The sequence below is a fragment of the Lactuca serriola genome, chromosome 4 (assembly GCF_051521515.1).
Source record: "Lactuca serriola cultivar US96UC23 chromosome 4, Lser_US96UC23_V15, whole genome shotgun sequence".
NCBI classification, from domain to species: Eukaryota; Viridiplantae; Streptophyta; class Magnoliopsida; order Asterales; family Asteraceae; genus Lactuca; species Lactuca serriola.
Window position 1 is genome coordinate 9,366,294 of NC_136411.1, and position 13,981 is coordinate 9,380,274.

Below are 13,981 nucleotides of genomic sequence, written 5' to 3' on the forward strand. Positions count from 1 at the left end.
TTTTTCCATGTGTTCGGCTCAAGGTGTTTCATCTTTAACTCTAAAGAACACCGCAACAAGTTTGATGTCAAAGCCGACGAGGGAATTTTTCTGGGCTACTCGCTCACATCCAAGGCTTACAGGGTCCTAAAGAAGCGTTCAAGAAGGATTGAAGAGACATACTACGTGACCTTTGACGATAGCTATGTCAAGAAGCTACAGGCCAAAGAAGACACTGCTGGGGAAATCTTTCCTCAAACTGGCCAAGTCACTGTCTCGATCGCCAATTTATATGAGAAATTTCTGGAACTCTTTGATGAACCGGAAAAAGCTTCTCTCTCAGAAGCAGGTGCAGCTGACAACAAAGTTGATCATATGAAACGGATTGTCGAAGATGCTGCAAGAAGAATTCATGAAGGAGAATCGCCCACTGATGACTCTCCATCCAACAGTGCTTCAGTCGAGGGGGAGCCAAGTTCTCATGTCGAGGGGGAGCCAAGCTCACAAGTCCAGGGGGAGCCAAATTCTACAACCTCAACCGAAGGTCCCTCTCCAACCGAAGGTGCTTCAACGCCTGGATGCTCAGCATCACAAGAAACCCCTGAACCTCATGTTTCTCAAAGCTCATCAATTGAGGGGGAGCATGATGATATGACTCTTGATTACGATAGCCAATCTGAATCAGAAGAAATGATCAATGCTGAACTTGACCCAACCTTTGATCCGAATTACCCTCCTCTTACCAAATGGACCAGAGATCATCCTATCTCTCAAGTAGTTGGTGATGTATCTAAAAAGGTTCTGACCCGATCACAACTGAAGGCAAAACAGACATCCTTATTTTCAAAGGTTGAGTTTTGTATGTTTAACTCATTCGTATCAAAAGTTGAACCGAAGACAGTTAACACTGCCCTCGATCACTCTGATTGGGTTCAAGCAATGCAAGACGAACTGAATGAATTTGAAAGGAACAAAGTCTGGCGCCTCATTCCAACTCCACCAGATGCTTCGGTTGTTGGTCTCAAGTGGGTCTTCAGGAACAAAATGGACAAGGAAGGTAATGTAATAAGGAACAAGGCTCGTCTGGTTGTAAAGGGATACTGTCAGGAGGAAGGCATAGACTATGAAGAGACTTTCGCTCCAGTAGCTAGGATAGAATCTGTTAGAATATTTCTGGCTTATGCTGCTCACAAAAACTTTGAAGTTTTCCAAATGGACGTCAAGTGTGCATTTCTCAACGGAGAACTCGAAGAAACTGTGTATGTGGAGCAACCTCCTGGGTTCGTGAACGAAAAGTATCCAAATCATTGCTATATTCTGGATAAGGCGGTGTATGGCCTCAAACAAGCTCCGAGAGCCTGGTATGAAACGCTTACAAAATTTTTAAAGATGTCTAAATTTAAACAAGGTTCGGTTGACCCAACCTTCTTTCGCAAAAAGGAAGGTAACCACCTTATGATAGTTCAAATTTATGTCGATGACATCATCTTTGGCTCCACGAATCCTAGCTTAACAGCTGAATTCAGAAAGTTGATGGAGACTAAGTTTGAAATGAGCTCAATGGGTCCTATTAACTTTTTCCTTGGTTTAAACATAAGACAGGGACCCGAAGGCATCTTTATAAATCAGGAAGCTTACACAAAGACTCTCCTAGCGAAGTTTGGCATGATGGGAGACTCAAAAGTCAAAGTCCCAATGACATTCGGCACCAAGCTTACCCCTTCTCTAGACAAACCGGCTGTCAATATCACACTCTATCGTCAAATAATAGGCTCACTGATGTATCTAACTGCTAGCAGGCCTGATATCATGTTTTCTGTGTGTTATTGTGCTCGATTTCAGGCAAACCCACGCGAACCTCACATGCTTGCAGTGAAGAACATCTTACGCTATCTCAAGCGAACCACCTCCTTAGGTCTATGGTATCCATCCAATTCAGGCTTCTTCGTTCAAGCCTATTCTGATGCTGACCTTGGAGGATGTGGACTCGACCGTAAAAGCACAACTGGTGGCTGTTAATTCCTTGATGGGAAGTTGGTCAGCTGGCAATCCAAGAAACAAACGTGTGTGTCGTTGTCTACTGCCGAAGCGGAATACATTGCCGCTGCATCCTGCACATCACAAGTGATTTGGATTCAGAGTCAACTTCGCGACTATGGACTCAATATGAAGAAGATCCCACTATATTGTGACTCTGAAAGTGCAATTAGGATCTGTCATAACCTGGTGCAACACTCTAAAACCAAACATATAGCACTGAGGTATCACTTCATCAAAGATCATGTGGAAGATGGAAATGTCGAAGTTCACTTCGTAAGAACCACTGATCAACTGGCTGACGTCTTTACCAAAGCTCTTCCTGAAGCATCATTCAATAAAATATTGCAAGGGCTTGGTATGATGGAATCAGAGTCAGTACCTCACACTACCTCTCAACCTGAAACGTAAGAAGCGAAACCAACCGAACGTTCGATTTCGGTTCAACCATCAGACTCGCTCATTACTTAAAAGGTAGTCTTTCTATGTTGTATATTTCTTGTACAAATTTGTTTTTCTTTATGTAAAAAGTTTTTCCAAATTGCATGGCTAAACTCCTTGGTTTCTTAAAATTTTCCTAAACCGAAACCAACCGAAGGTTCGGGTTCGGTTTTCCAGAATTTTGTTGAACCGAAACCAACCGAAGGTTCGGGTTCGGTTTTTCAAAATTTTCCTGAACCGAAACCAACCGAACGCTCGGGTTCGGTTTTTCAAAATTTTCCCAACCGAAACCAACCGAACGTTCGGGTTCGGTTTTTCATTTTTTCCAAAGTTTTTTTTTCTCTACTTATGTTTTTTTTAACTTCTTTTATTTTTTTTAATTTCTTTTATAACTCTCAAAAACACCAAAAAATATTTTTTCTCTTTTTCTTTTTCTTGTGTGTTTGTTTGTTAATGGGGATCTAATTGATGAATTACTTAAGTGTCCCTAGAATTATGCTGCTGTATGTGTCCCAAGCCTCATAAGATTTTGAATAATAGCCTTCATGACCTGGTATACACAAACCTTGTCTTCCCAATAAGGCTAACACATTTATTCTAATCGTGAGCTACCTCACTCTCTTCTCACATGAGTTAGGAGTTTCCTGCTTGGTCCTTATTTTCGCAGCAGAGGTACTATGTTTTCTTACACCATCCCCATTACACTTCTCCATTACATTCGGTTCATAATCGTAACCCTTGAGACTCTCAGCAATTACCACTGAGGTTTATGGTTACAAAAACATCTGTGTTTATGATCTTAGTTTCGTGTCACTACGAGCTGAGTGAAACCCAAAATTCAACACCAAAGAATTGACGGTGAACAATTAATTTGCTCAAGCTTTCACCAAAGAATTAACGAATGTACCCTTATAAAATCTCAAATTTTCTTTTGCGTGATTCCTATGAAATTGTTACACACCATAACATTTCTTCCCAAGGGATCCAATTTTAATTTTTTCTAAGATTTTATATTATTCCAAGCCAATACAAAATAAATTCCTACCTACTTGTTCAACAGGCTACACCGGTCTCACAAGTACTTTGTTCACTTTCTTTCTTATATCAAGAATAGAATTGATGACTCAAAGCGAAACCACCCTTAATTCGCCTAATCAAAAGAAGCCTTTCAACATTTATTAATAAGTGTTTGATCGTAATTCAACGGGATTCCACACTAACACTTTGAGGTCTCTCTTGACCTTGAAGGAAGAGATTCGTGCCCAGGATCATCAGTTTCGTGTCATTATTGACATCACAGAATATCCTTAAAAGAGCTGCTTTATTTCTTTTTCTTTTACACTCTTTGCACGGAAATCCTTGATTTTCCAAAATTCCGTTACTAATTATTTACAGGCTGGATTATTACTCGGTGGTTAATTATGAAGGTGTGGTCAGAAACAATCCACGTGGGCGTTTAATTCAAAAAGATGCCGTTTAAAAAGGATAAGACGAAAAGTTTGCTGACTCGGCGGGAGTTAAAGGGATTGAAATTCAAACGACGGTAAAAAAAAAGGAGGCGCGTGTGAATTTGAAACGGCCGTGCTTTTACTGACACTTCTCCAACAATGGCTGAATCTGAAATGGCTGAATCCCAAACCGTCTCCTGTTCATCATCTTCTCCAAAACTTCAACAATGGCTGAATCTTCTTCCGTTCATGCTACTTCTCAGATACTCCCCATCCGTCCTCAGCAATGTCTGGTCATTGATCTCAACCCACTGGCGTACGACTCCTACATGTCGCCGGTCATAGAATGCTTGAAGTACTCCCAGCTTGCTCCTGCACTCTCACGCATTGAAACTGTGCCAATGGTGGCCCTGTCGCAGGTTTATGCGACTGCTTACTACGACAAGGCCGTAGACCGGGTGTTCTTCGAAGTTGCAGAACACAAGACTTCCATATCTCGCCCTCGATTTTGCACTATGCTAGGGTTTGCCGTTGAACCTTCAAGAATCAATCCGGAGACGATTCCGGTTGGGATGCTGTTTAACATGTTTTACTACATGGGATACACAGAGGTTCTCACCTCTGTCGCCAAATTTAAAAAGTCTTGCCTGCTGCCACAGTGGAATGGCTTATTTACAGTCCTTTTCAAGGGCTTGTCGGAGAGGAGCTCAGGATCTGACGGTGCAAGTCGTCTCTTCCTGTCGATCATGTACGGGGTATACAACGGGATTAACCTGGACTATGGGTTGGTCCTATGGCAACAGCTCATCCAGAGCCTCTCTTCATCATCCCGACACTCTGAGGTGTCGTTGGCCCGGTTCTGGATCTTGATTACAAGATGGGCCATGGATAAGTTTAGCGTTCCTACTGCTGACGGTGCATCGATGTCTTCTATTGGTACGTTCCACACCAAGAAGATCATCGTCTCAGATGCATCGAAATTTTCCTTCATTGGCTCCATCCCGAAGACAATGTATGCAGACGTGCCCTCTGACAGCAGACTGATCCGAACGATCAAGGAGTTCAGGCCAACTGGTCCCAGGGAACTGACACCGGATATGATCAGATCGATCCATGATGCTGACAAACCGACCAACAGGGGCAAAAAGGGTAAAAAAGGGAAGCAAGCGGCCAAAGCACCAAAGGGCCCTTCTCCCAAAAAGCGGAAACAACCGAAGGCTGCACAGTCCCCACAGCCGAAGAGGAGGAAGACACAACTGAAGCGAAAGCTTGTTATTCCCTCTTCTTCAAGCGCCTCTGAGGGAGGAAGTTCGGACTCTGAAGGATCTCAAGGAGACGAATCTCCTCAACGAGGCAACACACCACCTCGGTCCCCAACCCCAGAGATGGAACTTCATCAATCTCCAGTTCCTTCACCTCCACCAACTATTCCTATTTCCATTCCCACCATACACCCCACTATTCCCCCAACATCTTTCCCTATACCACCACCCATTTTCACCACATTAACCGAAACACCACCAGTTACCGAAACCCCACCCGTAACCGAACCACCACAAACCGAAACCCAAACTCAACCACCACCCCAAACTACCCCACCCCATACTCAACCTCCAAATACCCCAACCACAACACCCCTAGCTTCACCACCACCTCCATCTCCAGAAGATGCCTCTGATGGCGAAAACCAATACCTTGGTGGTGATCACATGAACTTTGATTCGGTCTACTATAGTCCGTTTCAAGTTCAGAGTGATGAGGAGGATGATGCTCCAGTGACAAAGAAGCATCTCAAAGAGCTTCACGAGAAGGTTGATCTACTTCTCGCCTCCTCTTCCAACCAGCAGTCCTCTCTTTCTGAAGCTGCCCTTCAGAAAATTGTTGACGCCTTCTCCAGGGCTCAACATGATTCGGTGGCCTCAGCAACTGCTGCGATTGATGCCTCCACCAGAGCCTGTGAGGCAGCGACCGAAAAAGTCGATAAACTATTCTCCGACGCTTCTGTCCTGCTGAAGTCTTTGCAGGAAAGCGCCGATGCCACTAAGACAACTTTGGAACCAATTGTTCAGCAATTGGCCAAGTTCGTCTCCACGGAGTTGACTTTGTTCGCTACCCTACGCCAAAGTCTAAGCGACGACAACTCGGCACTTCGTGCCTCCATCGATGCCCGCCTAGCTAAGCTACAAGAGGATCTTGCAGCTGAAAACTCTCTGATGGACGTTCTGGCGAGTAAAACAACCGCCCTCAAGGTCAAGAGCACGCAACTTTCCAACTCTCAACAACAATTGGAAGCTCTTCGATCCGAAAGGGAGGTGATCAAAACGTGTGTTTTGGATGTCCACGCAGCATTATCAAACATCCTGGAAGCACACGACCCCATCCTAAACCATTCGGTGAGGCGTACCCTCGCTGAAAAGCTCTCTCCGGCCATGGACCTTCTCAGCAAAATCGAAGGCCAACGAGTTTCGTGTCCATTCCGAAACAAGGGGGAGATGAGCAAACCGGATCGAAACCACCTCCTTCCTCCAAAGCTACTCACACAACCGAACCACCTCCAACTGGTCATGCTTCGGGTTCGAGTGTGAAGAACAAGGGCAAAAACATAGCTGAGGGAGGAGATGAAGATGAAGATGAAGATGAAGACAAGGAGACCATTGCTGACATGTTGAAACGAAAGAACAGTCGCAATGCTGACGACGATGCCAGTCGTGTGGCGCGAGAGGCTGAAGAAGCCGAACGCAAGCAAAAAGAAGCCCACGATCTCCTTGAGAGCCGAAAGACGCTCTTCCCTGCCTGGACCAGGGAACATATGATTAAAGAGGCCATAGAAACTCCAAGCATATTATGGCTCAAGCCGGTTATATCATTTGACTGCAACAACACTGTCGATTCGCAGTTCGATATGCCGCTGACTCGAAAGGCATTCATCTTCCACGCCTTCTCTAACATATTTGAAGTCCCGCATCCGAACGATGAGCTTGACAGCGAGCTCATTGACTTCTATCTGGAGGCTGCTCGCCCTCAATACCTTACTTGGAGCGCCCAGAAGATTGTAAACGTTCGGGTGCTGAAACCTTATGCCGTGGGGAGATTCACAAACGTCAAGTTCAAGCTCATCCGAGGATCTGCAAGAACTGCTCATATTATCTCCCTGGCGGATCTGCCGAATCTAAATCCTCATGATTGGATTGTCCTGTACAATATCCTTTTGACGGATGAAACCGAATATGGTCCCATCATAGACCATGTCAAAAGGATGTTGGTCTGCTACATCATGGAGGTTGCCCTAATGGATCAGGAGGTCGCCACAGTTTTCAAGAAGAAACCGAAGATAACACCTGTGGGATCGGCCAGTGATCTAAACCAAATGAAAATGGGCAAGATTGATCCGAGGCGTAACTCGGTTATGTTCACTAGAGCCGAAGGACAGAAATGTCTCTTCGCTTTAGCTGACAAACACCTTTACACCACAGCTTGCTTGGAGCACGTTTTATCGATTATCAAGCGGTGTAAAGAGAACTCGGCTGATGACATCAAGTACTTCAATGATATGATCAATTGGTACATCCGGTTTAGACAGACCATTCTTTCCATAACCAAATGTCTGTTTAACACCGTGAAGAAGAAGGTACCTGCTTCAGCTGCTGGCCCAAGTAAAAAGTGAAGGTCTCGCTCCAAATTGACGCAAAGGGGGAGATTGTTGGGCTGAAGTTTATTTTGATGTTGCGTCTTTTGGGCTCGATTGTATAGCTGTTTTGTACACTCCGGTTTGGGCCTGTCCAACCGAGAAGCCTTTTATGTTATGTATATAAGTTAATGCTTGCATGCATATTAGGTTAACGATTCAAGGATTTCATAACGATCTTAGAGAATTTTCTAGAGCTTAACGATAGAATTGCAGGTTTCTTTAATCGTTCTTGTAACCTTCTAATCCTCTACAGTTGATGTTCTTAATCGAGCTCTCCTGAGGATTTTGTTTTAATCATTCGACTCGTTTGATTCTATCTTGTCTTGTTCTTATTATTGCGTTCTTACTGTTTTATATTTACGTACTTGTTCAAGATCTAATCGATCTTAGCAGATTAAAGGTTTTTTAATCTCATCAGTGTGAAAATGGAGGAGGTAGAGACCTATATTTATAGTCGAAGATTTTGGGGAGCGTGGAGTCATTGGGACGCGCGTCGCACACGCGCTCGTTGTAGCATCCAGAGTTGAAACATGTCATCTTTTCTGTGGGCCACATCATCCAAATCCTCATGAATCCGGTGTTGGTATGCATGTTGCACGTGGCACGAACGTGTGTGCTTAGTCTTGTAAGTTGTCTATTTTCTGTGTACATGCTCCATTTTCAACGACCTTTATACCCACATGCATGTCTTGATGAGTACTACAAATTCCCTTTAGGTTGTTTTGGCTAATTCTAACTTTTATTTTTAGCATAATTTTTTTATACCCACGATGATTTTATAAAAATCATAACTCTTTCATACGGGTTCTGTTTTTGCATTCTTCATTTCAAAACTTTTATCATGAGGAGTACTATGAATTTTCTTTTGGTGACTTTGGCTAAAATTCAACCATTCTCTTCGTAGCTTTTTCCATTGTAACTTTTTATGCGTGGCTGGATTTTACATTTTATAAAAATCATATCTCTTTCAAATGAAGTCGAATTTTTACAAATTTTGTATTTCGGGTTCGCGTCGACGCATACTTTTCAAATATGTTATCCAATTTATAGGACATTACAACTTTTTTTGCTCTAATTTCTTGGACTCACTGTCTAGATGGCGACATATTTACGAGTACGAGATTTCAAAATTGTTTGATGTTATATAATTGTTATAACATTGTTTATATTTATGTGTATCACTATCGCGGGTGATGACGCATTTTTCTTGGTCGTCATATTCTCCCCCCGTTAAAGGAATTTCGTCCCCAAAATTCAACTTGTGGTATTGGGGTAATCGTGTTACATTAAGCTTCCATGGGATACATTTATAGTTCATAACCGTGGAGAATATTTAACAAGCGCAGTTGGCATTCTATTTTCATAGAACCTTATACCATACACTCTATTAGGTATGGAATAAAATTTGTCTCTTTGGAGATAGTTGAAAGGATTAGCTATACATGATTCGTACGTATTCCATAATTGGGTAACTAGTCGGACTATGGTTTCTACGAACGGAAACATGTGGGAATAATCTTGGTATGATCTTCTTGGATGACTTAACCCCCTAAGACTTTCTTGGTTTGTCTACTTTACACCAATAGGAAACCCAAGAATGTCTTTGAAAATTCTTCTGAAGATCTTTATAGATGCTCATTATTCCTATTACCAATTGTGTCCTATAACACCCAAATTTTCAAAATAATTTTTCACATTTTATAAAACACATTTTCATTAATAATCGTTATAAAAACACCATTGTATCACATAGTCAAAACATAACATCATGTCCCAAGATCAAAATATAAAACTCCTCGTGTGTGTAACGATCAAGTTGGCGCATTCCCGTGATCCTCACTGGTACCTGAAACACATAACACAACACTGTAAGCATAAATGCTTAATGAGTTCCCCAAAATACCACACATAACACATATTAGCCACTCGAGGCTATAACTCTGTTTGACCATCTGGTTAATGCGTCTCAGCGGGACCCTCCAGTCCCATAACTCTGTGGGCCCTCTGGCCCTAACTCTATGGACCTTCCGGTCCTAACTCTGTAAACTCTGTATCATACATAGCATAAGTACATAGAAATCACATCATGCAAGAACATACAAATACTTTGTCTCATAACTCTAATTACCACTCTAGGTAAAGTATAGTGAGAAGACTCACCTCGGGTAACTCGATGAAATCTCGAGCTTTGAAAAATCCGATCTAGCCTCCGCCTATTCATATGAAATAAACACTTTAAATCAATACATCTCTCAAGACTAGACTATTCCTCCTCTTAGTACTCTCAGAAGGGTAAAATACCATTTTACCCCTCTCATGGCTCAAAGACCCTAAACTTGACCAAACCCTAAAAGTCAACAAAAGTCAACTCCTCGGGTTACGCTGTGTGTACCACACATGTACGCTGGGCATACCCGGTGTCTTCACAGAAAGTGGGGTGCGCAACCCCTTACGCCGTGCGTACTGGGATTACGCCCAGCGTAACTCCCAGTTTCAGACTCTAAGCATTTTGGGGTCTTAATCCGTTAAGACCCACGTCCAACTTCTAGATCTGACCACTTATAACCCTTTTAATCTATAAAGTCGGTGACTTTAAGACTTTGCATGGCTGGACAAGTCACTAACACCCATAACACTCCACTTCCTCACACTAGAAAGCTCAATACTCATGCATAACCTCATATCCACGACCAAGATGGAAACTTTATGGATTTAGAACACAAATAACACTGAAATGGGACAGATCTAGGTCCATGGAGCACATTACACTCATAAAGTCTCCACCTCGAGACTTTTAACCCTAAAATGGTCCAAGAAATCATCTAACCAAAAAGAAGAGGAAAGTTTTGAACTTTATACCTCCAAATGCAGCTCCTTCCTCTGTAGATCTCAGATCCAACCTTGCACTTCAAGCTCTAGCCTCCACAAGCTCCTCTCCTTCTTCTTCACACACACACCAAGGAACTTTTAGCTCCAAAACACTCACTCTCAAGCTAAGGACGATTGGGAGGCTCTCTTAGGGTTTTACTAACTGATATGGAGGCTGAGAAATGAGCCTTAGCATCCATTATATAGTGCATAAGTCAAATATTAGGGTTTGCATATGGACCCATTACGCCCAGCGTAACCCTGGGTACACCCAGCGTACCCAGGCGAGTTCACGTCCAATTAAGCGCATGAGTACGCGCAACGTACTACCCAGTATGCCCAGCGTACTAATTTGTTACAATAATTCTCACAAGGACCACTTTTGACAACTTGAAAAAATGGAAGGACATAATAGCTTTACCTGGATTTCGGGATGTTACAATTCTCCCCCACTAGAACCAGACTTCGCCCTCGAAGTCTCATGCCGAAAACAACTCCGGATGCTGCTCCCGCATCTCTGACTCTGACTCCCAAGTCAGCTCGGACCCCTTCCGGTGCTGCCACTGGACCTGAACCAGTGACACCTTCTTGTTCCTCAGAATCTTGACCTTCCGGTCCAAGATCGCGATCTGACTCTCAACATAACTAAGACCTGCATCCACCTGGATATCCTCCAATGGTACAACTGCCGACTCATCGGCTATGCACTTCCTCAGCTGAGACACGTGGAAGGTATCATGAATCTAGCTTAACTCCGCAGGTAGCTCCAATCGATATGCTACCCTGCCCACCCTCGCAGTAACCCTAAACAGTCCAATGTACCGGGGCCCCAACTTGCCATTTTTCCTGAATCGGATCACTCCTTTCCAAGGAGACACTTTCAGGAGTACAAAATCTCCAACCTGGAACTCGAGATCGGATCGACGCCTATCCGTGTAACTCTTCTGGCAACTCTAGGTCGTCATCAATCTCTGTATAACCTGCTGTATCTGCTCTGTAGTCTGAAGCACTATCTCAGTGCTGCCCATCACTCGTTGCCCTACCTCTCCCCAACAAATGGGAGTCTGACACCTCCTCCCATACAATAACTCAAAGGGAGGCATACCAATGCTCGAATGGTGGCTGTTGTTATAAGAAAACTCAGCCAAAGGCAGATACGTATCCCAACTCCCTTCAAAGTCCAACACACATGCTCGAAGCATGTCCTCGAGCGTCTGAATTGTCCGCTCGCTCTGAACGTCGGTCTGCGGGTGGTATGCGGTACTGAAATGCAGCCTAGTACCCAACTCCTCATGGAATTTCTTCCAGAACCAAGAAGTGAAACGCACATCTCGATCCAACACAATCGAGATCGACACACCATGTCGCGATACCACCCCTCTCACATACACTTCTGTCAGCCTCTCTGTAGAAATGCTCTCACTGATAGCAAGAAAATGAGCGCTCTTCTTCAGCCGATCGACTATCACTCAAATTGCATCGACGCCTCTCGCAGTCCTCGGCAATTTGGTGATAAAATCCAGGGAAATCTATTCCCACTTCCATTGGGGAACCTCAAGCGGCTGCAACTTGCCATGTAGACACTGGTGCTCAGACTTAACCCTACGACAGGTCAAACACCTCTCTACAAACCAAGCCACATCCCTCCTCATACAGGGCCACCAATAATCTCTTTTCAGGTCCAAATACATCTTAGTGGCCCCGGGATGGATTGAAAACCTCGACCAATGCGCCTCCTCCATCAAAATAGCATGTGCCCCACCCTCAAATGGCACCCAAATCCGGCCCTGGAAGGTCATAAGACCCCGGCTATTGGCAATGAACTCTGATATCTGCCCAGTCACCCGCTCTCATTTTCGGTTGTCCGGTATCATGGCCTCCACCTAGGCCTCTCGAATGGTGTCCAACACCGGAGTCAGCACTGTCAACCTCATACAAACATCTCGCAAAGGGGCACTCTCTGCCCTGCGACTCAAAGCATCGGCTACCATATTAGCCTTTCTCGGGTGGTACATGATCTCACACTCACAGTCCTTTACCACGTCTAACAATCTCCTCTGACGCATGTTCAGGTTGGGCTGATCCATCAGATACTTCAAGCTCTTGTGGTCCGTGTATATGGTACACCGAACTCCATACAATTAGTGACGCAAGATCTTGAGGGCAAACACCATAGCCCCCAACTCCAGATTGTGCGTAGGATACCTCATCTCATGAGGCTTCAGCTACCTCGATGTATATGCTATAACATGCCCTCTCTGCATCAGCACATCGCCCAGACCTGATATCGACACGTCACAATATACCACAAAGTCCTCCATTCCCTCTGGAAGGGCCAACACTGGAGCTTCGCACAATCTCTGGCGAAGTGTCTCGAATGAGGCCTACTGCTCCGGGCCCCAACTGAAAGGTACGCCTTTCCGGGTCAGCCTGGTGAGAGGAACCGCAATCCTGGAAAAATCCTGAATGAATCTCCGATAATATCCGGCCAACCCCAGGAAACTCCTGATCTACGAAGGGGATCTCGGTACTTCCCAGCTCATCACCACCTTAATCTTGGCCGGATCGACCAATATCCCATTCTGGTTCACGAGGTGCCCTAGAAACCGGACCTCCCGTAACCAGAAATCACACTTGGAGAATTTGGCGTACAGCCTCTCCGATCTCAGAACTCCGAGGATCTCCCTCATGCTGCTCTCTGGACCTCGAATACACCAATATATCATCAATGAACACTATCACCGAACGATCCAACATCGGCCTGCACACCCTGTTCATGAGATCCATGAACGCCGTCAGTGCATTGGTGAGACCGATAGGCATCACCACGAACTCGTAATGCCCATAACGAGTCCTGAACGCTGTCTTCTGGATATCCTCATCACGTACCCTCATCTGATGATATCCAGACCTCAAATCAATCTTGGAGAACCAAGACGCTCCCTGCAACTGATCGAACAAATCGTCGATCCTCGGTAAGGGGTAACGGTTCTTAACCTTCAGCTTGTTCAACTCTCGGTAATCAATGCACATCTGGTGTGAACCATCCTTTTTCTTGACAAAAAGGATCGGTGCTCCCCACGTTTGGCTACTCGGCCGTATAAACCCCTTTCCCAGCAGCTCCTGGAGCTGCGAGGATAACTCCTGCATCTCCGGAGGTGCAAGGCAATAGAGCGCCTTGGCGATAGGCGTTTCCCCCGAAACCAAATCGATACGGAACTCCACTTGCCTCTCGGGAGGCACACCCGACAACTCCTCGGGGAAAACATCCGGGAACTCACGCACTATCAGGACCTCATCGACCGACCTCAGTCTCTCTGCACCTACCCTCGTATCCATCACATAAGCCACATACCCACTACAGCCCTGCTGTAGACTCTGCCTCGCCCTCGCGGCTGAACAAAATGCCGACCCAGAACGGGTACCCTCGCCAAAAACCGTAAGAACTCCCCCACTAGGGTCTCGTATGGTCACCAACTGCCACTCGTAGTCGATAACCGCTCCAAATCTGCTCAACCAG